Source organism: Moschus berezovskii, chromosome 19 (assembly GCF_049115385.1).
Source record: "Moschus berezovskii isolate FMDL1 chromosome 19, NW_MosBer_1.0, whole genome shotgun sequence".
Lineage (NCBI taxonomy): Eukaryota > Metazoa > Chordata > Mammalia > Artiodactyla > Moschidae > Moschus > Moschus berezovskii.
Window position 1 is genome coordinate 4650220 of NC_142478.1, and position 23897 is coordinate 4674116.

Below are 23897 nucleotides of genomic sequence, written 5' to 3' on the forward strand. Positions count from 1 at the left end.
GCTGGGTTTGGAATTTCTCTCGTTGTGAAGAACAGGAGCTACTCTTCTTGCGTCGCGCCATTGTTAAAGATGCAGGCCTCTTAGGAGCTTTCTTAGATCCGTGGCTATGATCCATCAAAACTATGATCCGTGGCATAGATGCGTCAGACCTCGCCTGGTCTGACACTGTGTGTGTCTTCTAGAAGCAACGGGAACCAGAGTCCAAATACATGCCTCCCAGGAGGCTGCCGAGAGATGGCTTAGACCTGCTCTGTCCATGGCGTGGCCACTGGTCACGTGTGGCTGTTGGAACAAAGGCTATGAGGGACTTCCCTGGCAGTCCAGTGGTTCAGACTCTGCACTTTTGCTGCAGGGGGCGCGGGTTCAACCCTGGTTGAGGAAGATCCCACATGGCCCACAGCAAAAGATGAAGTCACTGAAAGGGGGGGCACATGTATGTGATTAACTGCGTGGCTTTACTGTTCGCCGGAAACGGTCACACCGTGGTAGAGCAGCTGCGCTCCCGTGCACGGTAAACAGTAAGTTAAAAATAAGATAAAGGGTCCATATTGTACAACATGAGTATGGCCAGTATTTTATAGTAACTATACAGAGAGTGTAACCTTTAAAAATTGTGAGTCATTTTTACACGCCTGTGACTTACATAATATTGTATTGCAACTATGCTTCAATTCTAAAGGGAGAAAAGAAAGTAAAAGGAGAAATTCGCTTCCTCGGTTGTATCAGCCATGTTTCACGTTCTCAGCCACGCGTAGGTAGCGGCAGAGAGTGGTCAGTGCGTAGGTGGTCCGTGTCCATCGCTGCAGAAAGTTCTAGGAGACAGTGCTGGTTCAGACACTCAGCCGGGGGAGGGAGGGTGACTCCTTTGGCCAGGCACAGGCCGCGGTGCAGCCCCCTGAACCCCAAGGGCTGTCCACCGTGCACACTGGGTTCTTGCTGTCCGGGGCAGGGCTGGCCCCCGGTCTCATCAGCGTAGCCACCGGCTATGGGCAGTTAGTCCCTCGATCAGGCCAGCGGGCCAGGGGCTCCCCTGACCGCCCCTCCCACTCCGCCCAGGTGGCTCTCCTACCGCCTGCTGTTCATCCTGGACCTGGTCCTCTGCCTCCTCGCCTGCCTGGGTCTGGCCAAGCGCTCCAGGTGTCTCCTGGCCTCGTGAGTAGCCTGCCTCTGGGGCTGGGGGAAGAGCTGGCCAAGCGTGGGGAGTGACGGTGCCGCCGTCCAGAGGGATGAGGGCCTGGGGGGCCGGGGGCATGTGGGCAGCAGGGGCAGCCTGACACCGCCTCCCTCCCCCTCAGCACCCGGCCCGGGGACGGGGTGGGGGCAGCAGCCACCGTCCTGCCGTCTGGACACCAAGCCAGGGGCGGGTTTCCCCCCTCCAGCCCCTGCCTCCTGGGCCTGACTGTCCCGCAGCTGAGCTGTTAGAGCCGCTCACCTCGCGCCCTTGCTGCCATCTCTTCCCTTGGCGACCTGTTCCCCGGACATCGGTCGGTATCTCTCTGCCAACAGTCAGCGGGGCGGTGTCAGGGCCCAGGCTGGGGCTGCCCTGGGGGCCACTGAGAACCAGGGGGTACAAACTCGTAGCTGAGAGGAAGGGCCCCGAAGGCTGGGTGCCGGGCAGCCACCACGGGGCCCCCACCTGCCAGCCTCTGCCGGGACCCTGCCGGTGGCTGCTTCTCCTCTAGGATGCTCTGCTGCGGGGTGCTGGCCCTGCTCCTCAGCTGGACGTCCCTGGCTGCTGACGCTGCCAGGGCCATGGTGAGTTGAAGGCCATGGGGGTGCCGGGTGGTCCGCCTAGGTGGTCTTCGGTCTGGTGGTGCGTCGATGTGTCCCGTCCAGTGTCCCCAGGGCAAGGCCAGCTTCTGGTCTCAGTCCCTCACCAAGAATCCGAGAGTCTGGGACCTTAAGGGGCTTGGCTCATCCCTTTTGATGGCGACACAGGCCCCGGGAAAGGAAGAGGCTTGCCCCGGGGTCACAAGGCATTTGGGGGTAGAGCCAAGATAAGAGGCCTGAAGCCTGATCCTTTACCCTCCTGCCACGGCCTGTGCGGCTGGGGACGAGGGAACAGGGGCCTCCTCTGGGTGTGAAGCGCTGAGCCCAGATGGTGGGACAGGGCGCGTCTCGAGCCCCATCCCGGAAGCGCCCCTGGGCCTCAGTGCGCACTCCTGGACCCTCCTCCCCGCGTCCAGAAAGCAGAAGGGGGCTTCCCGTCCCCTGCGCTTGGACTCACACACACTGTCCGGTTCACAGTGGTGTGTGTTTCCCCTTGTGGCACCTTGAAATGTTAAAAAAAGAGCAAACAGAAACAGACACACACACAGGGTGTCTGGAGTGTGGGCGGAAGCCAGCTAGGCCAGTGCGCTCGGTCTCTGGGGGACCAAACGCTCCAGAGGAGCTGAGTACACAGCGTTCATTCATTCATTCGACCTTCGGCTACGTGGCTCTCGGGGGTGTGGGTGCCTGGAGATGGACGAATCAGAAGAACGGGACGTTTCCTCTTAAGTTTCAGCTCATAGGCAGATCATCACAGCCCCATGTGGATCAACACAGTGGTGGTAGAGGCTGCGTGTCTGTGTGTGTTTGTGACAGAGGGGCAGATTTACGGGGATTTCAGAGAACGCCTTAGCTGACTTAAGGGCCACAGAGCAAACCTGTGACCTGCGTCCATTCTGCCCTTTCGATCTGGGAGAAAAAAGCGGGGCGGGGGTGCTCTCACGGGAAGCCCTCTACCCAAACGCGTGCCTGGCCCAGTGATGGGGCCGGCTGGTGACCCTGGCCTCCACGATGCCCCCAGAACGCATGGACCCTAGTGCTGCTTGTCTGAGTAGCTCTGGGCAGAGCTTGTCCAGAAGGGGGAGGAGGTGGGTCTCTGCTGCTGTGTCTCCCCTCCCCACACCACACAGTGAGTGAGCCCTGGGCAGGCAGGAGCCTGCGTCCCCAGGGCTGGGACCCCTCCAGGTACAGGGAAGAGCAGAGTAGGAGGGCCCAAGTGAAAGTCGCTCAGTCATGTCTGGCTCTTTGCAACCTTGTGGACGACTGTAGCCCGCCAGGTTCCTCAGTCCATGGGATTCTCCAGGCCAGGATATTGGAGTGGGTAGCCATTCCTTTCTCCACGGGCTTTTCCCAACCCAGGGATTGAGTCCAGGTCTCCCGAATGGCAGGCGGATTCTTTACCGTCTGAGCCAGCGGGAGGGCCCAGGTCACGCTCAAACACATCCTGACGTCATCTGGAGTGAGGCGGGCTGAACAGGGTCCAGGGAGGGTGGCTGCTGGCCGAGGCCACACGCACAGCTGCCTGGCAGACAGCCCCGCTTGTCCGGGGACAAGAGTGGGCCCAGGGAAGCTTGCACACTGCGGGCCCTCCCCGGGTGCCTCCAGCTGGCCATCGCGGGCGCCCCTTGGGGAGCCTGCTCCTTCCCAGCGGGGTCTCCTCCCTCTCAGCAGGCTTCTGTGTTGCAGCTCCCAGCCGAGGGCCCCCCGGGCGGCCAGGGAGCTGCAGAGAAAGGCCATCTCCCTAATTCGATTAATCAGGCCCTTGTGTGAGAGAGGGCGAGGGTGAGGCAGTGAATGGGCCTTTGCCGGGGCTGTGGCTCCTGCTGCATTTTAATAGGAAGTGGGGCAGAAGGAGCCAGGCCCTCCGAGGCTGTTGTGGGGAGCTTTTGTGCGGCCACTGCCCCTGCCCGCCCAGCCTGTTTTTCTGGGGCTGCTCTTGTTTTTGTTTTTGAGAGCTGTGGGGCAGAGTGCCAACTCTGTGGCCTCACCCACTCCCTCCCCTGTCCCCCCAGAAAGGGTCTCCAGGAAGGAGAACTGTCCCCCAAGAATGTGCCGGGGGCTTCCCTGGTGGTCCAGTGGCTGAGACTCCGAGCTCCCGGTGCAGGGGACCTGGGTTCGATCCCTGGTCAGGGAACTAGAACCCACACACTGCAACTTGGAGTCCCCGAGCCCCAGCTAAAGATTGCGCGAACCGCAACTGAGACCCCGCACAGTCAAATGAATATTTTTTAGAAAGAACGTGATGAGGAGGCAGGTGGGAGCCAGGGAACTGAGCCCTGCCTGCTCGACCACCCCGCTGTACAGTCCAGAGTGTGAGGCAGAGAGCAAAGCCAGCGCCCAAGGAGAAGGAGCGGGGAGAAGTGGCCTCTGCGAGAGGATGGCAGGTCACCCAGGTGCTCTGGCCACCGAGCATGCCCCCTCCCCGGCAGGGGGCCCCAGGAACGTTCCTGAAGTTCCCCAGGCCTCATTTCCTCCTGTGTAGGATGGGCAGGAGACCGGCACTTTCCGCGAAGGCTTGTTGCTGGGGCGAGACAGATCGGTGGCCCTGGGAGGCGTGTGGTCAGTGTCCATCGGTTTGCTGTTGTCGTTCAGTCGCTCAGTCGTGTCCGACTCTTTGCGACCCCACGGACTGCGGCGCGCCAGGCCTCCCTGCCCCTCACCATCTCCCAGAGTTCGCCCAAGTTCATGTCCGTTGAGCTCGGTGATGCTATCCGACCGTCCCATCCTCTGCCGCCCTATTCTCCTTTTGCCTTCAACCTTTCCCACTGGTCCATTGGTTTCCTGCAGGTTTATTCCCTTTCTAGGAGGGTCACGGGGTGACCTGAAAGGTGGGAGCCCCCCTCTACCCAGTGTCCTGCCGCACCCCGCAGGCCAGATCTGCGGAGGGCCTGGCTCAGAGGGCGGCGTCCTCGCAGCCACCTCTTCCAGGGCCCAGACCTTCCGCCACTCGGCCCCGTGGGCCCTTGGTGGTGCCCCGGCGTGGCAACAGCAGAGCCTGGAGCCTGCGTCCCCTCTCAGCCCTGTGCCCGTCCTGACCTCCCATCGTATCACAACAAGACCCGGACCCAAAAGCTCAGAGATGGACTCAGCACCTCTGTAACTCTTTAGGAAGAGATTCTGGGGCAGGCTTCATAGATGGACACCCCCCGGAGTGGGGGCTGGCTTGAGAGACTGGCAGACGAGGTTGTGGTGCAGATAACTCCAGAAAGTATCCCGTAGCATCCCCTTCCCTCACCTGGGTCCCTCCCGGGAGAGGCATTCAGAAATCAAAGGTAACAGCACAGAGTGCCTGCTGTCTGTCTGCCCGTCACTTTTCTGAGTATGCTGCGTGGATTGATTCATTAGGAGAAGAGCGTATCTCCTGTGTGATTGATGAAGACGCTGAGACCCAGGCTAAGCCCTTGACTCTAAAGTTAAAAGAGCCAGGCAGGGGCAAAGCCAGGACCCACCCCAGGGAGGCTGGCCATTGACAGTTCTTGCCCAGCCGGGTCTGAGCCGTGGGGTCCCCATGCTTGTGTTCCTGGGAGTGTGTGACTTTCCTCCACCTCTCCTGTTTCTCCCTGGCTCAGGGCACCAGCGACTTCTGCGCATCTCCAGACACCTTCATCCTGAACATCACAGAGGGCCAGGTCCGCCCCGGTAAGGATCTCAGCTGCTGTTGTCAGAGCCGCCTGGGATGCTCGGTCCAGGCCCGCGGTCAGCCAGACTGTGCCCCTGAGAAAAAGTGAAAGCGTTAGGCGCTCAGTCATGTCCGACTCTGGGACCCCGTGGCCTGTAGCCCACCAGACTCCTCTGTCCATGGGATTCTCCAGGCAGGAATACTGGAGTGGGTAGCCATTCCCTTCTCCGGGGCTTCTTCCCCACCCAGGGCTCTCCCACACTGCAGGCGGATTCTTTGCCGTCTGAGCCACCAGGGAGGCCCCAGACGGTGTCCTACTTTCCCTGTCAGTCCTGTAGTCACCCAGAGCCACCCCATCACTGTCCTTCAGGTCCGCCGAACCAATGGGCCGGGTCTTAGAAGCTGCCTCCTTCAGGAGCTCGGGGACGGGCCTGGCCACGGAGGATGGATGAGCACGGGTCACGTGTGCGCTTCTGCCTGACTCCAGTGGCTTTGCCTTGCAGAGGTGACCCGATACCACCTGTACTGCCGTCAGAGCACAAGCAGCCCCCTCCAGCAGGTACTGCTCCCCGGGCCCAGCTCTCACCCTGCCCCCAGCGCCCCCCAGTGGTCAGCCGCAGCACTGACCAGTAAGGTGGAGGTGCCTGGCTGTTCCTTGCTGCTTTGGGGTCCTGTGCAGGGGGCTCTTGGTCAGCTTGCATGCCCATCCATCACCCTGGATGCTGGTTTCCGTGCAGAGGTTGTGCTTAAGTCTGGGCGGGCCCCAGATTCTACATTTCTCACAAGCTCCCCGACCAGGCTGTCCCAGCAGGACACTTCGAGTAGCAGGAAGCAGGTGGACTGTGCAGCTCTCAGGAAGGCTGAGGGCTGAGGGAAAGTCTCCTGCCAGCGGGAAGGGCCGTCCCCGATCAGGGATGTGACTGCAGCTGCAGGGGAAGCAGGCAGCAGGGGGCTCCTGGGAGTAAACCTCACGCTGGCTGTGGTCTCTCCCGGCGCAGGCCCTGGCCGTCTTCCAGCGCTCCCTGAGCGCCATGCAGATCCAGGTGGCAGGACGGCTGCAGTTTGCCGCGCCCCGCTTCCCCACCGCAGAGGTGAGGCGGCCGGCCCTCCCCTCGGGGCCGGGCTGGGGAGAGAAAGCGGGTCCCCTCCCCGTGCCGTCTAGCCCCTCCCTGTGGCTTTAGAGGCCTCTCTGCGGAAGCTGCGTCTGCGGTTTCGCCCCGAGCCCTCCCCGCCGCCCGCGCTCACTCTCTGCCTCTCGGTCTGACCGCATGTCCGCCTCTTCCTGCTTCAGAAAGATCTGCTTGAAATCCCGCTCCTGCTGAACTCATCCGAGTCCGTCCTCCACCAGCAGACCGCCTTGTTGGACTGCCGGGGGCTGCACAAGGTGCGGGGTGGCCCTGGGGGGCAGGCGGAGGGCGAGGGGGGGTCACCCCAGCAGGCCACATCGTCCCAGGGAGAAGCCAGCAGAGGCTGGGAGAGTGATTGCCTGACTCAGGGGATGGGGGGGAAGAGTGTCTGGCTTCTAGATTCTCTCCAGTGCTGAGCCGGGGAGACGCAAGCAGAGAAAGGTACCAGGGGGTGGGGGTACGGAGAGTTGGGTCTGTTTCGGGGCACCCTGAGCTGCATGAGGAGGGCTGTTCCCTGGCGCACAGACCCCCAGCCGTCTGGTCAGCCCATCCGGTTCCTGAGTCGCCAGTGGACACCCCGCCCTCATTGCCAGGGTCGTCTCTAGGAATCTGCAGTATCAGACATCCATGCAGCGAGCATGCTGGGCGCACGTGAGCCCTCCTCGCCTCCAAAGCAGGAAGCCAGTGTATGTGGCCAAGCTCTCACATCGCACGTGGGTTCTGAGCCAACAGTCATGATGATCACGGCTGCAGTTTACTGAGTCCCTGGCTTCCACCTTGTTCTGCGCACTGTACATCCGATCTATCGTTTAGTCCTCACTGTCAGACGGTGAAATACCTGATATTTCATGAGAAATGTTGTAGATAGCAATTTGTGTGTGAATTTGCATGGATGGATGGATAGACAGATGGACAGATGTATATATCTTTTTATCTTTGAAGTAGCTTACCGAAGATTCCAGAGCTGTCGAGTCATGCCTTGGGTTTCCAACCCTGGCAGCCTGACTTGAGAGCTGAGAGCAGGGGGTGGCCCCAGTACCCTTCCTTCCTCCCCCATCTCCACACCCCATCCCTCAGCGAGTGCTCACAACTGTACCCTCGGATCCACCCTGCTCCATCCGCTTCTGTCCCCCCCACAACCCCCGCCTTGGTCCAAGCACCACCCTGCTCCCCTGGGTGACAGCCGTGGCCTATTAACCGGTCCCCGATTTCTCCCACCCACTTACCTTTCATATACGGCAGCCAGAGCTGCCTTTTAAAAACCGGATTGGATCACAGCCTTCCTTCCCCAAGCCCATGTCTTCCCATCACCTTGGGTTATATTCAGGCTCCTCCTCGGCTGCACTGTGAGGTCCAGCATGACCTGGCGCCGTCTTGTGTGTCCTCAACTGACCTCTCCATCCATCCTGAACACGCCGAGCCTGGCCCCTGTGCCTCAGAGGCTGCAGGCTCGCTCCGCTTCCCTGCTGTCCTGGCCTCAGATTAAATGCCCTCTGCCCTCTGACTCCCCCACCCGCAAGCTCGTCATCTGTCCTGTTCCGAGCCCAGCACACAGTCGGTATTTTCAGCAAATTCGTAGAGACAGAACCAAGAAGCGCCCCGTCGTGTCGGGGTCCCGAACGTGGAGCCTTTGTGGGTGTACACTGTGCCTGGGATGGGGGAGGGGAGCCCAGGCTGGGAGAGAGGGGCTTCCAGAGACCAGCTGGGACCCCCGGCAGTGCCGCTCTGCCCGTGCAGCTGCGTGTCCCTCTTCCTCCTCCAGGACTACCTGGACATGGCATCTGCTACGACGGCCTCGAGGGCCTGCTATACCTCGGCCTCTTCTCCCTCCTGGCTGCCCTGGCCTTTTCCATCATGATATGCCTGGGGCCGGGGGCATGGAAGCACTGTGCCACCAGGTGGGCTTCCTGGGGAAGGAGGCGGGAGGCTCTGCTCTCCGGCTGAGCTGAGAACTGAAAGCCTGGGGTGGAGAAGGGCAGCAGGGGCACCGGGCATTCAACCCCAACAGGCTGGCTGGCTTTCTGCTGCAGTGTCCCTGAAAGTCCAGGCAGGACTCCAGAAGGAGGTTGGAGGGGCCCAGAGCAGGGCCAAGGATGACGAGGGCATCATGCCACAGCCTGGCCTCCTTAGCTTCTCTCCTCTTCCTCTGCAGGACTTTGCAGGGTGATGCTGCTGCAGGGAGGGGTGCCCCCAGAATCCCGGAAGGAACAGATTGTCGTGCTGTTGCCAGGGCACCTATAGTCTCACGGAGGAGACAGACAAGAGAGCATTTCAGTGTCTCGAGAGTAATCAGAAAAGGAGGCAGGGTAGGGAGGGTCAGTGTGCAGGTGGTCAGCAGGGCGGGCTGCCTGGAGGAGGTGGGTGTGCAGTTGGGAACGGGGCAGAGTAATATGTGTAAGGCAGGGCTGAAGACCATTCTTTCAGAGAACCTCAAGGAGACACCTGCAGCCAAGGGGGAGTCCTGGGAGGAAAGATTGGGAAGCGAGTCGGGACCCCACTGCCTGGTCCCCCCACCCCCCGCCCCTCACGGCCGTGTCCTGCGTGTCATCCTAGGGACAGGGACTATGACGACATCGACGACGACGACCCTTTCAACCCCAGGCCCGGCGCATCGCCGCCCACAACCCGTCTCGGGGGCAGCTTCGCAGCTTCTGCAGCTACAGCAGCAGCCTGGGCAGCCTGCACCCAGCCCAGACCATCTCCAACGCCCCCATCTCAGAGTACATGTACGATGAGGCTCCCGGGGCCTCCCCACAACATGCCAGGCTGGGGCGGCGGCGCTTTTCCTGGCCTTCGGGGAGCTGGATCTGCAGGTGGGGGCATGTTTGGGTCCAGGGGACCAGGGCCGGGGAGGAAGGCATCCGAGGCCAACTGATCCCCTGGCTGCCGTTGGGATGCCTGAGTGTGGGCCCTCCCCCAACCCCAGAGCATCTCGCGCTAGAAGAAGAGCCCCTGCAGATGTCGGGTCCTTTGCCTCAAGCCGCGTTTCCCCTGGCCCCATCACCCGCTCTCTGCTGCTTCTCCCGCCCCTCTGTCTGTGGTCCGATCCTGTCTCCCTTATGCACACCCTGGGACCCTCCTGCAGAAACCCAGGCACACACCTGTGTTCCCGCCCTGAACGCTCCTCACCCGTCGACCCCACAGGAACCAAGCCGCGCTGTTCCGCGGGAACCCGCGCTAGGAGATCCTGCCGCTCATCGGAAGAGGATCCCCTCCACCCACGGTAAGCTGGGCTCCCCAGGCCAAGGCACAAACCCTGCCGGGGAGGGGGCCAGTTAAAGAGAAAGCTTCCTGGGGACCCAGTGGCTCCCTCCCACAGAGGTAGAAAAGAACGAAACGATTTTGTTATTGGATAAGCATTGAACCAGACTGCCAGGACGTCCCTGGAGGTCCAGTGGTTAAGACTCCGAGCTCCCACTGCAGAGGGTGCAGGTTCGATCCTTGATGGGGGAACTGAGATCCTGATGCCGTGTGGTGCAGCCAAAAAAAAAAAACAGAAAACAAACAAAAATCAGCCTGGCATTTATAAGAAAGAAGGGGGTCTGAGACAAGATTGGATGTCTGCATTCTTGAGCCAGGTGTCTGTCAGGGAAGGAGCTGTCGCCTTCACTGGGCTTCGCAAGGCGTTTCACCTGCCCATCCCGGTAGTTTGGAAGAAGCCATTCAGGTGGTGAACCTGGAGCCCTGGCGCCCCAAGAACACAAGACCCATGACGTTGACTTGGCTTTGAGAACCAGCTCAAGGTGTCCAGCGAGTGCTGTTAGTGAAAAGCACAGCGCTGGACCTGGGAAAGAGAGCCGGGGACCCAGCCCATCTTCGGGAAGTGGGGTAATCTGCAGGGGGGAGACTCAGAAAGCTGCTGTAGTAAGTGCTGTACGGTGCGATGAGACCTAGAGGGAGGAACTGTTCTTCGGGGCCTGAGGAGGTGACCTTTCAGCCTTCCCTTGGAGCACTGGGTCTCCCTCATGGGCACTCGAGTTTGTTCCCCCAGAGGATGTCTGGCCACATCTCAAGGATCTTTGGGCTTCCCCAATGGCTCAGGTGGCAAAGATCCCGCCTGCCAAGGCAGGAGATGTCAGAGACCTAGGTTCGATCCCTGGGTTGGGAAGATCCCCTGGAGGAGGAGATGGCAACCCACTCCCGTATTCTTGCTTGGAGAATCCCATGGACAAAAGAACCTGGTGGGTTACAGTCTATGGGGTCCCAAAGATTCGGACACAACTGAGCGACTGACACTTTCACTTCACCCTTAAAGGCATCTTTGGTTGTCACACCTGGCGGGGGGTGTTGGCTGCTCCCAGCCTCGAGCGGGTGGAGGCCAGGGGCGCTGCTGGGCACAGGCCAGCCCCCTGCACGCAGGATGATCGGCCCCAAGCGTCCACAGTGTCCTGCTCAAGCCGACCCTCTGGCTCTCTTTGCCCGGCCCCGCCTTGCTGTTGTTTTGCCCAGAGCACCTCCCTGCTGTCCTTTAGAGATTGTGCTTGACCTGGGCCTTCCTCTCGCTCCTGGGAGCCCCAGGCAGGGACAGCAGCCTGTCCAGGCCTACTTCCAGAGTTGGCACCTTTGAAACCCCAAGCTGGCTTCCCTCTAACCCAGAAGAAGCCTCTCGGTTCTTGCTCCCTCCCGCCAGCTGCTGTAGCCCCAGGAATGCAGATTGATTTTCACATTGATCTCAGTACAGTGTAATTAGGAGAAATCTGATGCTGTGACACATGAATTACTCAAGGCCCTGGAATGCCAACTGTAAATGAATTTCAGATTGCCTTCTGTTGTGAAAGATCCAGGCCACTCTCCCTGCCTTCAGCAAAGATAATCAGAAAAGTGACCTTATTTGCAAGGCTCAAGGGCAGAATAAACCTTCCCCCAGGAAGGACTGAAGGCAAAAGAAGAGGCAGAGGATGAGATGGTTAGATAGCATCACTAATTCAATGGCCATGAATATGAGCAGAGTCCAGGAGATGGTGAAGTCCAGGGAACCTGGCGCGCTGCACGACTTAACAACTGAAGAACAACTAAAGTGCCTCGAGGTGTCCCCGGGAGGGCAAAATTGAGACCCAGTCAATCTTACGGAGTTAAGGAGTCTCGGGCCCCCATCCCCGGCCCCGCCGGAAGCCTTTGTCCGGCTCCGGTGTGAGTGGTTCAGACCTGAACCCCTGGGGCCAGAGGACAGTCAGGTCCTGTGGATCATCGCTCCTCAGAGTCAGCAGACCAGCAGCACCTGGAGCTTGTTAGACGTGCAGACTCCCAGGCCGTACGTTTGACGGGAGATGCCATAACGTCAGAAGCCACATCCTTAACTTCCCAGCAGTAGCTGGCTAACCTCTGCTGCGAACACTCAAACTTAGTGTTTCTCCGACTTGGCTGCACTGGGAGGAACTTACTACAAAAATATTAGAGGCGGCACTTTAGAAAGCCTCATTTATACATTCGTTCATTTTTGGCCACGCTGGGCCTGCACTGCTGGGCGCATCTCTTCTAGTTGCGGCGTGGGGGCCTCGTTGCGGCGCTTCTCTTACTGTGGAGCACTGTCCCTAGGGCGCACAGGCTTAGTTGCTCCGTGGCGTGTGGGATCTTCCCAGACCAGGGATCAAGCCCCTGTTCCCTGCATGGGTTGGTGGATTCTTAACCACTGGACCCCCAGGGAAGTCCCAAAAGGCTTTATTTTATGTGTATTTATGTTGGTCCACGGACTCTGACGTTTCCTTCTTAATGAAGAAGAAGGCGCTCATTCTCTGCAGACCCGCACTAAGTCTTCCCCTGCAGAGCAGCCCGCCCAGGGGACCGCCTCTGTCTGGCTCTGACCCTCACTCAGTAGACTTGTTTTCCAGGCTCCCGTGGGTGTTCTTGTGGAGTGACAGAAGACTCGGGTCTTCAGCAGCACCATCTCAGCAGCCATCGGAAGCAGGAAAAGATCATCTAAGTGCACGATCATCACACACTGCGGCACAGTGGGGAACTCTGCCGGGTGGGGAAATGCCTAAGCAAGAAGCCGACAGTCAACGAGACAGTCAAGCGAACGGACCACTTGTGAGTGAAGAGCCGGTGAGTTCCCGAACCTTGTACTATTTCTCCCTCCTTATTGTGAACAAAAATGAAGAAAAATATTTTCCCGCATAGCTTATCTTCATCCCCTCATTTCACCATCTTCTCCCCCTTGTATGACAGTTATTACAGTTACTGCCATTGTATTTCTCCTCTTGTATTACAATGACTGAAGAAAAACACTTTCCCGCATAATTTATCTCCATCCCCCGGCTTCGCCATCCTTTCTCCTCCGTTACAGTCACTGCCAGGGTCTCTCAAGAGTCGCCCCAGAGAACTACAAGGACAAAGGTGGAAAGGAGAGGCTCCTCGGCTGAGACAGGGACGGAGGGACTCTGCTCAACCCGACCGCGTTCTGAGAAAACAGCCTCACTGAGCCAATCCAGGTTTTCTCCCTGCCCTCTGGCTTCCACCCCAAGAAGGTGCAGGAGAACGCGGTGCCTGCAGTCCCTGCCGTGGAAACCAGCAGTGGGTCTGAGGCTGGCAGCAGCCTGCTCCTTCTCCTGAAACAGAAGCGCTTCAAACTTAGGAGAGAAACAAATGCCTGAGAAATACCAGCTCTCAGTCATGCTCCCTTTCTACTCTCAGAAACAGACTTAAACAGTCTTTACCAAGGAGTGCAGGACCGCTGGGGGCAAAAGCACGCTGCAACAGAGATGAGAAATCCTAAGAATCTCAGCACAGCACACTGCCACACTAACCCAGCCATCAACAGCTTTCTTTGTCTAAACACACTTTCCTTTTCAGAGTTTGCTTTCAGATTCACAGAATCATTGCGAAGAGAGAGTCCTGTACACCCGGTTCCTATTATTAACACCTGACATTCGCATGGCACACTTCTTACAGGTAAAGAACCAAATACTGATACATCATCACTAAAGCCATGCATTATTGAGGTTTCTGGGTTTTTATCTAATATCTTTTTTCTGTTCCAGGTTCCTTTCCAGGACTTCTCCCCCCTATTGAGTGTATTTGTCATGGCTCTTTGGGCTCCTCTTGGCTCTGTGTTTCCAATGCAGGGGGCATGGTTTCGATCCCTGGTCAGGGAACTAAGATTGCAGCGTGGCCAAAAAGAAAGGAAAAAAGGCTGAGGCCACACTTAAGGAGTGGGGAGCTGTGCCCTGCTTTCTTGAGGACAGCTTGTCCACATTAATGATTGGAGTTCTTCTCTTCTTCCACATTTATTTATGTTATTTATATCACTATTGATAATATTATCATATTATAATATATTTAAGTTCTAAGTTACATACGTTATAATTATAGTATAACTTTAGGTTATACTTCAATATGACTTTAACCAAGAGTTTGTTTTACTTTTTATTACAAAATATTTTGAATATATATACAAAATTTAAAAAAAAAAAACACTAAAGTGAGCCCTCACATACCAGTCACCCAGCCCCAATACCCATTAAACAATGGCAATTCTACCCCCAAAATATCCTTAAGTATTTCTATATGTATCCCTAATAGACAAGGATATTTTAAAAAATAACTATGATACGATGAGCACAGCTCAAACAATAAATCCTGAAAAGCAAATAGTCAAAATTCAAATTTTGCATTGTTTCATAACTGTAAATTTTATAGTTTTTCTTGTAAATCAAGATCTGAATCAGATCCACACATTGTGATTAATGTGTGCCCATTAAGTCTTAAGTCTCTCCTCTCTCTTTTGTTAAGTTGTGCAGTTGATTCGATTCAGGGGCAGTTGTGCGTCCTGAGAGTTTCCGCACTGGTTCGGCCGGCGATGCTGCGCAGCTGTAGTTAGCGATTCCCCCAGTCTCCGTGGTTCCTTTCCGTTGGTCGTTGGTGTAAAGCCACTGCTGGTTTTCAAAGCTCACATCAGTCTGCAGTGCATAACGAGACAGAGGTGACCTGTCCTTGTTGGTGAGACCAAGGACACAGAAGCTGGTCCGGGCAGGGTCACCTCTGAGCCTTGAACCAGTGTTGCCTTTGGGTGGGTGTGTGCCATGAGCCTCAGAACACCATCCTCGCCTGAAGCCCCCTGCAGGATGCCCGCTGGCTGGCTGTGGTATGGTAGCATGCTGCCTTGGCATGAACTGCGACAGAATCCCCACGGAATTCAGGTTCAAAGTGATCTGCACAGACCTCAACCTCCTGTTTCTATTAATTTTTAAACGTTTCTGTGGTTCTTTATAGGCAGCGGCTGATACGCTGTTTCTTTTTTAAATTTATTTTGTAATTGAAGGATAATTACTTTACAGAATTTTGCTGTTTTCCGTCAAATCTCAACATGAATCAGCCATTGGTATGTATGTCCGTCCCCTCCCTTTTGAACCTCCCTCCCATGTCCCTCCTGATCCCACCCCTCTGGGTTGATACAGAGCCCCTGTTTGAGTTTCCTGAGACATCCAGCAAATTCCCATTGGCTATCTATTTTACATATGGTAATGTAAGTTTCCATGCTACTCTTTCCATACATCCCACCCTCTCCTCCCCTCTCCCCATGTTCATAAGTCTGTTCTCTATGTCTTATTCACCATAGCTGCCCTGCAAATAAATTCTTCGGCACCATCTTTCTAGATTCCATATATATGCGTTAGTATACGATATTTATTTTTCTCTTTCTGACTTACTTCACTCTGTATAATAGGTTCTAGTTTCATCCACCTCATTAGAATTGTCTCAAATGCGCTCCTTTTTATGGCTGTTCAGTTCAGTCGCTCAGTCGTGTCCGACTCTTAGCGACCCCATGAACCACAGCACTCCAGGCCTCCGTGTCCATCACCAACTCCTGGAGTTCAATCAAACTCATGTCCATCGAGTCGGTGATGCCATCCAGCCACCTCATTCTCTGTCTTCCCCATCTCCTCCTACTCCCAATCGCTCCCAGCATCAGAGTCTTTTCCAGGGAGTCAACTTGTCGCATGAGGTGGCCAAAGTATTGGAGTTTCAGCTTTAGCATTAGTCCTTCCAATGAACACCCAGGATTGATCTCTAGAATGGACTGGTTGGATCTCCTTGCAGTACATGGGACTCTCAAGAGTCTTCTCCAGCACCACAGTTCAAAAGCATCAATTCTTCAGCGATCAGCCTTCTTCACAGTCCAACTCTCACATCCATACATGACCACGGGAAAAACCATAGCCTTGACTAGACGGACTTTGGTTGGCAAAGTAATGTCCCTGCTCTTTAATATGCTATCTAGGCTGGTCATAACTTTCCTTCCAAGAAGTAAGCATCTTTTAATTTCATGGCTGCAGTCAGCATCCGCAGTGATTTTGGAGCCCCAAAAAATAAAGTCTGACACAGTTTCCACTGTTTCGCCATCTATTTCCCAAGAAGTGATAGGACCAGATGCCATGATCTTCGTTTTCTGAATGTTGAGCTTCAAGCCAACCTTTTCACTCTCCTCTTTCACTTTCATCAAGAGGCCTTTGAGTTCCTCTTCACTTTCTGCCATAAGGGTGGTGTCATCTGCATATCTGAGGTTATTGATATTTCTCCCGGCAATCTTGATTCCAGCTTGTGCTTCTTCCAGACCAGCGTTCCTCATGCTGTACTCTGCATATAAGTTAAATAAGCAGGGTGACAATATACAACCTTGACGTACTCCTTTTCCTATTTGGAACCAGTCTGTTGTTCCATGTCCAGTTCTAACTGTTGCTTCCTGACCTGCATACAGGTTTCTCAAGAGGCAGGTCAGGTGGTCTGGTATTCCCATCTCTTTCAGAATTTTCCACAGTTTATTGTGATCCACACAGTCAAAGGCCTTGGCATAGTCAATGAGGCAGAAATAGATGTTTTTCTGGAACTCTCTTGCTTTCTCCATAATCCAGCGGATGTTGGCAATTTGATTTTATGGCTGAGTAATATTCAAATTAACTATTCAAATTCCTGTGCCTGTGATCAGAAAGAGCTACTTAATAGGTGTGAAGTCTAAGTTTTGAACAGGTTGGGGGTCCCTGGTTCAAAAGTAATAAGAATTTCAAGATGGCAACAGCATAGCTTGAAACCAGTGCTGGGCCCTTCTGAATGTAGGACCCTGTGTGACTCCAGGATCCAGGAAGCCCTTCTGGCCTGAGATAATCCTTAGGAGGTAGATGGGGAGATAGGTACTTAGCGTCTCCACCCCTTATACAGGCTGAAGGAAAGGCAGCTCTGCAGACAGACCGCTTCCAGCCAGAGCCCTCCAAGTTCTTTGTGGCACACCCTAGGACACCAACACACACCACCCTCCAGGGCAAAGCCCTCGTGATCTGACTCAGGGACGCCATCAGCAAAAGCATGGGCTCTGCATCCGGGCAGGATGGGAGAGGTTTGGGGCAGGTTATGCAACAGGCAAGAGCAAAACAGGACTCCATGTTAGATCTGTTTCTTTGACTTTAACCTTTGCTTTTCATTACGTTTATTATTTTAATCATACATCATGGCCTGCCTCGGGGAACCCTGCCCTCGTGTGAAAGCCTGTGGTAAAGAAGAAATTAACACAACCCCTCCCCGATGCTGGCCAAGCCAGACGAAACTAAGGGCCTTTTTGTTTGACTTCCTCACCTCCTCTCCCTCTCTGGTCTGTGAAGGAAACTGGCATCCAGACCAATAAGACAGTTTTGGGGGACCCTAGTCCATCATCTTCTCTGTCTGCTGGCTTTCCAAACAAGGTCATTATCCCTCGTCTCACAGTTTATCGGCCTGTTGTGTGGCGAGCGGAGGAACTTGAACTCAGTAGCAGTTACACTTCTTGGCACCAGGGAGTTCAGATTCCAAGAGCCCTAGCTTTAGCTTTGTGATTAGGTGGGAAATGTCTCTTATTTTTGAGATAAATGCTTAAGTATTTCAGGGCAAAGCATTAAAATGCTTGCAACTAATTTTCAGGAGATTCAGGATATATCAGATTAGCCAAAAGGTTCACCTGGGTTTTCCATAATATGGAAAAACCCAAATATATATGCTACATATATAACGTATAGGTAGTAGTAAGGGAAAGCCTCTCTAAGAATATGTCAATTGGAAATCTGGGGAAAGAACGTTCCAGAACAGAGAACCACAGGAGCAAACCTTGAGCCAGGGTGTGGTAGCCAGGAAACCAGCGTGGCAGAACTAAAAGCTTAAATTGAGGGTTTCAAAGCCGAACTGATATCCCCCACAGATTCCACTGTATTCCATCACAGCATTTGTCATTGTAGGAACTCATCCCACTCCATCATCTGTTCGTTCCCCCCTCCCCAACTCTGCTAGAAGGGGAGGCTATTGGAGGAGGAAGCTTGTGTTCCCTACACTTCCTGTCCCACCTGGTCCCAGCACCCTGAAACAGGGCTGCACCTAGAGGAACTCAGGATTTGTCAGCTGGGTGACAGTGGATGAATAAGTGGTCAAAATGAGCATTTAACTCAAGAACGTCCCTGGGGCCCGTTTCTCTTGTCCTCCCAGCAGTGCTGGGAAGGAGGGAATCAGTGATGTCAATCACATTGACCCGTCAGGGCTGCTGCAGCGTCTCTGGAGTATGAGACATTTCAAAGAAAGCCAAGGAGAGGAAAGCGCTTTTGCTAAAATGGCCAACATCTGTGGCAGAACGGCTGGGATGGGCGGAAGAGGTGGGTGAACGGGGTGCTTTCCTGCTTTTCAAATCATTCCACATGAACAGAGTTTGGGTCCCTCCCTTCCTTTCCCTCCTAAAATGTGGAGGGTGGAGGAGTCACCACGCTGTATTTCATCTTTGCTCAGCAGCTCTCTCATATCAGAAACTGGAATTCAAAGGCCCCAGGAATAAAATACCGTGACGCCCCCTCCCCAGGCTCCCCAGGGCTCTTCACAACCTGTTTGAATTAATCTGCTGATTAGGCATAAACCACAGACGGAGGTGACTACTAGAATTTTTCAATCTGGAAAGACACAGGAGCAAGCTGATTTAAAGGGAGATTTACATTGACCTGCTTAGAATGATCTGGCAGAATTACAGTGGAATCCAGGGCCACATTTTCAAAATAATTTTTAGCAGACGGGCCTAGTCTGGTGCCAAGAAAAAGAAAACAACTGTCTGGGAGATCAAATAAAATGATAATTCTGGACCTTGAGAAGCAGACTTGGGTACACACCATAGAGCTCAGCACTCTTGCTGAACATGTTTTAACAACAGCGGGTTTCTTCAAAACAGCCCCACATGCAGTATTGAGCAACCTGTGAGGTTGCTTCCCTGCCTTGTGAAAATGTGTGCATTTATTCATTCTAAAACACCCTGGGCTTGTCAAATATTAAAAGGCAAAAATAGGGCTTGTCATGTCAGACAGGATTTATGAACCAAATATGACTTGTACATCAGAGAGGAAACAGAGAAAGCATCTGAAGAGCAGAAGTTTGAAAATCTGAAGTCTTTTCCCCCATCATTTCCCAAAGCCAAGCAAGCAAAATAGAAATTATGCCAAATGATTCCAGTGTTTGTTTCTGTTGGTGAGTTGAAAATCTTTTTAGGGAACAGTCCATCTGTTTAGACAAAAGAGCGGCAGGCCCTTAGCCTTGACACAGGTCAAACTTCTTAAGAGACTTGGCCCTTTGCCTCAAATAAAAGCTAGACACGCCAAGTCCATATCAGAAATAAAGGTGATTCCCTTCCAGGAATTACTTCAGCCATTGGGCAAATGAATAGGTAAGTGTCTTGTTGGCAGACAGATAAAAATGGCTTGAAAGTTTCTGTAGCTTCTCTCACAGTCAAAGACTAGAATGCTGGTGAAATGAACCAGCCCATTATGGACTAGAACAATTGGACTTAAGTATTGTATTGCAGCAGGGTTGTATCATACAAATAACTAATCTAACTAATCAATCATCTAACAATAATTAGACATTTGCTTAAGAAGAATTGTCATCTAAATCTTCATTGTAAGTCATCACAAGTTTTAAGAACAAACTTAAAAACTACCAGCAAGGTCAGGCAAACCCCTCTAGATGGTGAGCAAGGGTTTAAAGGTAACCTAGGAAATAAACGTAAGGAAAGGCCGAGCTCACTGTTTCACTTTCTTTGGGTCTTTACTTCTGCTTCTTTTGCTTTCATGCTGAGACAACCTATCTTAACAGCATCCAGCTAATGTCTTACAGACTAAACCAGTAAGAACTGATGTGGGGAAACATGTGATTGAGATAGTCTCCAAAACATGTTGTTTAAATAACAAGTGTTTCTGAAAATAGTTTGAAATCGGAAACTATTTTCTGCAACCCATGTCTAAATATTAGCAAACTTTTTTAAAGACCAAGATTTCACGAATTCATTTGGGGAAAAACGTCTGTTACATATGTATGTGTTAGTCACTTAATCGTACTCTTTGCAACCCTAAGGACTGTAGCCCACTAGGCTCCTCCGTTGGTGGAATTCTCCAGTCAAGAATACTAGAGTGGGGACTCCCTCCTCCAGGGGATCTTTCTGACTCAGGGATCAAATCCAGGTCTCCTACATTGCAGGCAGATTCTTAACCATCTGAGCCACCAGGGAAGCTTGTTATATATATTGTAACCAAAACATCTTTAATTTTTAAATCTCAGTTTCTTTATTCATATAAATGAAGCCTTTATTTCTATCTTACGATTGCTGCTAGAGAGGAAAACTATTATATACTAAGATTCTCAGCAAGGAGGGCTGATTATATGATCTTGTGTGCAGCTTTGGTCTCTCTTGCCTATAATGATATACAACACTCACCCTCTATTTCCTGATTCTCACTATGTGCACAGAAATGCAATAAAGGCTTTGGTGCACACAGAGATGGCTCAGATGTAGATCATTTTGCACGAGGTGTATAGGACAAGGGACACACAGAGTTAATTAAAGGATTGAGTTCTAGTCCTGGGTCTTCCACCCACTACACGACTCTTGGCAAATCAACCTCTGGAGGTCTCATTTTCTTTATCTGTAATAAGAGGAAGAAACTAGATCAGTATTTCCAAACCTGGGGTCTATGGCCCACGCCCCAGGTGTCCGAGGATAGTATTCAGGGTCATTAAACTTGTGCAGGGGGAAAAATGCACCGTATTTCCACTAACTGAAAACGAACATTTCCTCCCATTGTGAAGGCAGGTAACAGGCCATGGCAGCATTAGCTCTGTATCAGCTGTGCTTTGTCACCAGTGGAAACCACAGATACCTTCATTTGGCAATGGTTGCAGATACCTTGAAAAATTGCTCAGTCCCATTATTACTTTGAAATTACGGTAGTTATTAGACCAGCTGCAAGAGTTTTTTAAACTATCATATTAATAAAAAGCATATATATCTACTACTATATTACAATTTTATTTTAAAAATATGTACAAAACTCCACCTTATATCCGTTAGGATGGTTACTATTCTTAAGAAAAGGAAATAACAAGTGTTGGTAAGACTGCAGAGAAAGTGGAACACGTATGCACTGTTGGTGGAAATGTAACACTAACAAGGGGCAGAGACTATGAACAGCGGTGTTTCAGGGCCTCAAAAAATTAAGCTTGGAATTATCATATGATCCAGCAATTCCACTTCTGAGTAGAGAGACGAAAGAAAGAAAGAGCTCAAACAGTTATTTGTAAACCCATATTCACAGAAGCATGATTCACAATAGCCAAGAAATGGAACTCAAATGTCCATCAATGGATGGATGAATGAATAAAGTATGGACTGCACTTACAGCAGAATATCATCTGGCTATAAAAAGGAGGGAGATTCTGACACATGCTACAACACGGATGAACATTGAAGACGTAATACTAAATGACGGAAGCCAGTCACAAGAGGGCGATAATTTTGATTCCCATTTTTTGAGGTACTTAAGAGTAGTCAAATTTATAGAAACAGAAAGTAGAAGCGTGACTGTTGCCTGGGGCAGGGTTGGGTTGGATGGAGAGCAGAGGGTTTGTTTAATCGGTGCAGAGTTCCAGTTTTGAAGATGAAAAGAATTCTAGGGATGGATGGTGGTGATGTTTGCACAACAATGTGAATGTACGTAATGTCACTGAATAGAACATTCTGTTAATAAAATGGTTAACATGATGAATTTTATGTGTGTTTTATCACAATTTAAAAAAGCTATATTGATAACTATATTTCAATGTGGTTGACATTTCTGGAATCTTATGTATTTTAATAATATTGTCTTGAAAGGGGCCACTGGGCTTCACAAGAATGCCAAAGGGATCCATGACAGAAAAAGACTAAAACCTCCTTAAAAATCTCTAAAGTAGTTGTCAGTTTGGAAGCTCTAGAATTCTCTGAAATGGAAAATGAAGCAAGAGAAAATATTAGCTGTTTAATCAAATGAAAGAATGCAGCCCTACAAATATTGAAATCTTCACTATAAAGTATTTTTCTTAATACAAATTTTAAGCTGGATTCAGAAATATTTTAAATGTTCTTCAAATCCCAAGAAAGAACAATCACATTATCAGCTGTCCTTTTCAAAATGCTCACCTTGGGCATCTTGTCGGTTGCTCTATGAATGATTTTAATGATCAGTTAGAACTAATCAAGCCAGATTTCTTTTCAGCATTTATCAGGATACTATAGCAGGCTAAGGACTTCTGTATCATTTTGCAAGTAGGGGGAAAAAAAACAACAGAAAAATCTCCTTTCCCTTTTTTAAAATCTTGACTTCCAACAGGAAGAGGATAGTAATTCAGATCTTGAAGGCAATTTATCTGCTCATCCACTCTGATGCCCCTGCTATGGGAGCTCCCCTTCCCCTCGTCGGGCTCAATTGGTCCCACTGCACAAACCAGGCCAGTCTGGGCAAAGGTCAAAAGGAATTTCCTTCCTCAAGAAGAAGCAAAGTCCCTCTATCAGTTCTATTTCTCTTACCCGGTCCCCAAGGTTTTCTCCAATTACTGAAGCTGCAAGCAGGTCACTTTCAGTTGTCAATGACTTTTATATAAACTGCTAAATAGGGTGTCCTTTGTACAGCTGTCTGTCCGGCAGAATGTCTTCATGCTCCTTATCTCAGTCATCCCGATTTTGTCCGCCAGGGGACCCTGAGCACAAGTGTCTTTGATCATCGGGACTTGGGGCGGGGAAAGTACTGACATTTAGTGGCGAGACGGGGGCCAAGAACGCTGCCTCACCGAGCTGCAATGCACGGGACAGCCCGTTACCCCCAAGAAAAAGTTATCCCGTTCCAAGTGCTGTTCTTGTCGTTCAGTTGCTAAGTCACATCTGACTCTTTCCGACCTCGTGAACTGCAGCACGCCAGGCTTCCCTGTCCTTCGTTGTCTCCCGGAGCTTGCTCAGACTCATGTCCCTTGAGTCGGTGATGCCATCCAACCGTCTCATCCTCTGTGGTCCACTTTTCCTCCTGCCCTCAATCTTTCCCAGCATCAGGGTCTTTTCCAAAGAATCACCAAACTTCAGCATTAGTTTTCCTAATGAATAATCAGGGTTGATTTCCTTTAGGATTGACTAACTCAAAGTGTCCATACTGTTAAAATTGAGAAACCCTACTTTATCTGACTTTGTCCTAAAGCAAATTAGTGTCAGATGTCTCTTGGGAGCCCTCCTGGGGGAGAGGCAGCGGGCAAGGAAGGAAAGCAGGAAGTCATACTGAGCACTTTAGGCTTTACTTACAGACACCTGTCATGCTGACTGCACTCACGTGTCAAATGAAGAAATAGGCTCTGAACAAGCCACTTGTTGGGGCTGTAACATGACAGGTCTAGAATGAACTCAGGCCAGGCTGGCCCCAAAGCCTATGAGTTCTCTAGTATTTGTGATCTAAGTACTGAAAATTCAACTAGAGGGTAATAGAACAAAATCTCAAAAACCCAGGTCCCTAGTCTTTATCAAACCCTTATCATGTAAGGGACAGTGACCTAGGATCTCATATGAGACCCCACCCCGTCTAGCCTAAACTTCTGTTGCTAAAGCAGCTTACCAAAGAAGTATTAGATTGAGTGGGGCAGCAATGAACTGAGGAGGGAAAACATGAATCTATATGAAGCTACTGAACAGCAGCGCAACATATTACAGCACAGTGTATTGAACTGAAATAACAGCACGCTGTGTGACAAGAGGCGAATTATTTGGCGTCAGCAGTGTGTGTGATGGGAGCTGAGAAGGGGTGCCTCCCGTGTGCACGGGTGTAGACAGGATGGTTCCATGAAGGAACGCTTTCAGAGAGCACAGGCTTTGAAGACAGAGTGAAATTCTGAAGAGTAAGGGAATTTCCCTGGTGGCTCAGACCCTAAAGAACCCGCCTGCAATGCAGGAGATGCAGGAGACTTGGGTCCGATCCCCGGGTCGGGAAGATCCCCTGGAGAAGGGGATGGCAACCCCCTCCAGTATTCCTGCCTGGAGAATCCCATGGACAGAGGAGCCTGGCGGGCTACAGCCCATGGAGTCGCAGAGTCGGACACAGCTGAGT

General features: G+C 52.2%; 1 pseudogene; it reads left to right on the forward strand.

The window, feature by feature from the left end:
* The first annotated feature begins 431 nt into the window (after positions 1 to 431).
* LOC129555893 (protein tweety homolog 2-like) lies at positions 432 to 11777 on the forward strand (annotated as a pseudogene).
* The last annotated feature ends 12120 nt before the right edge of the window (positions 11778 to 23897 follow it).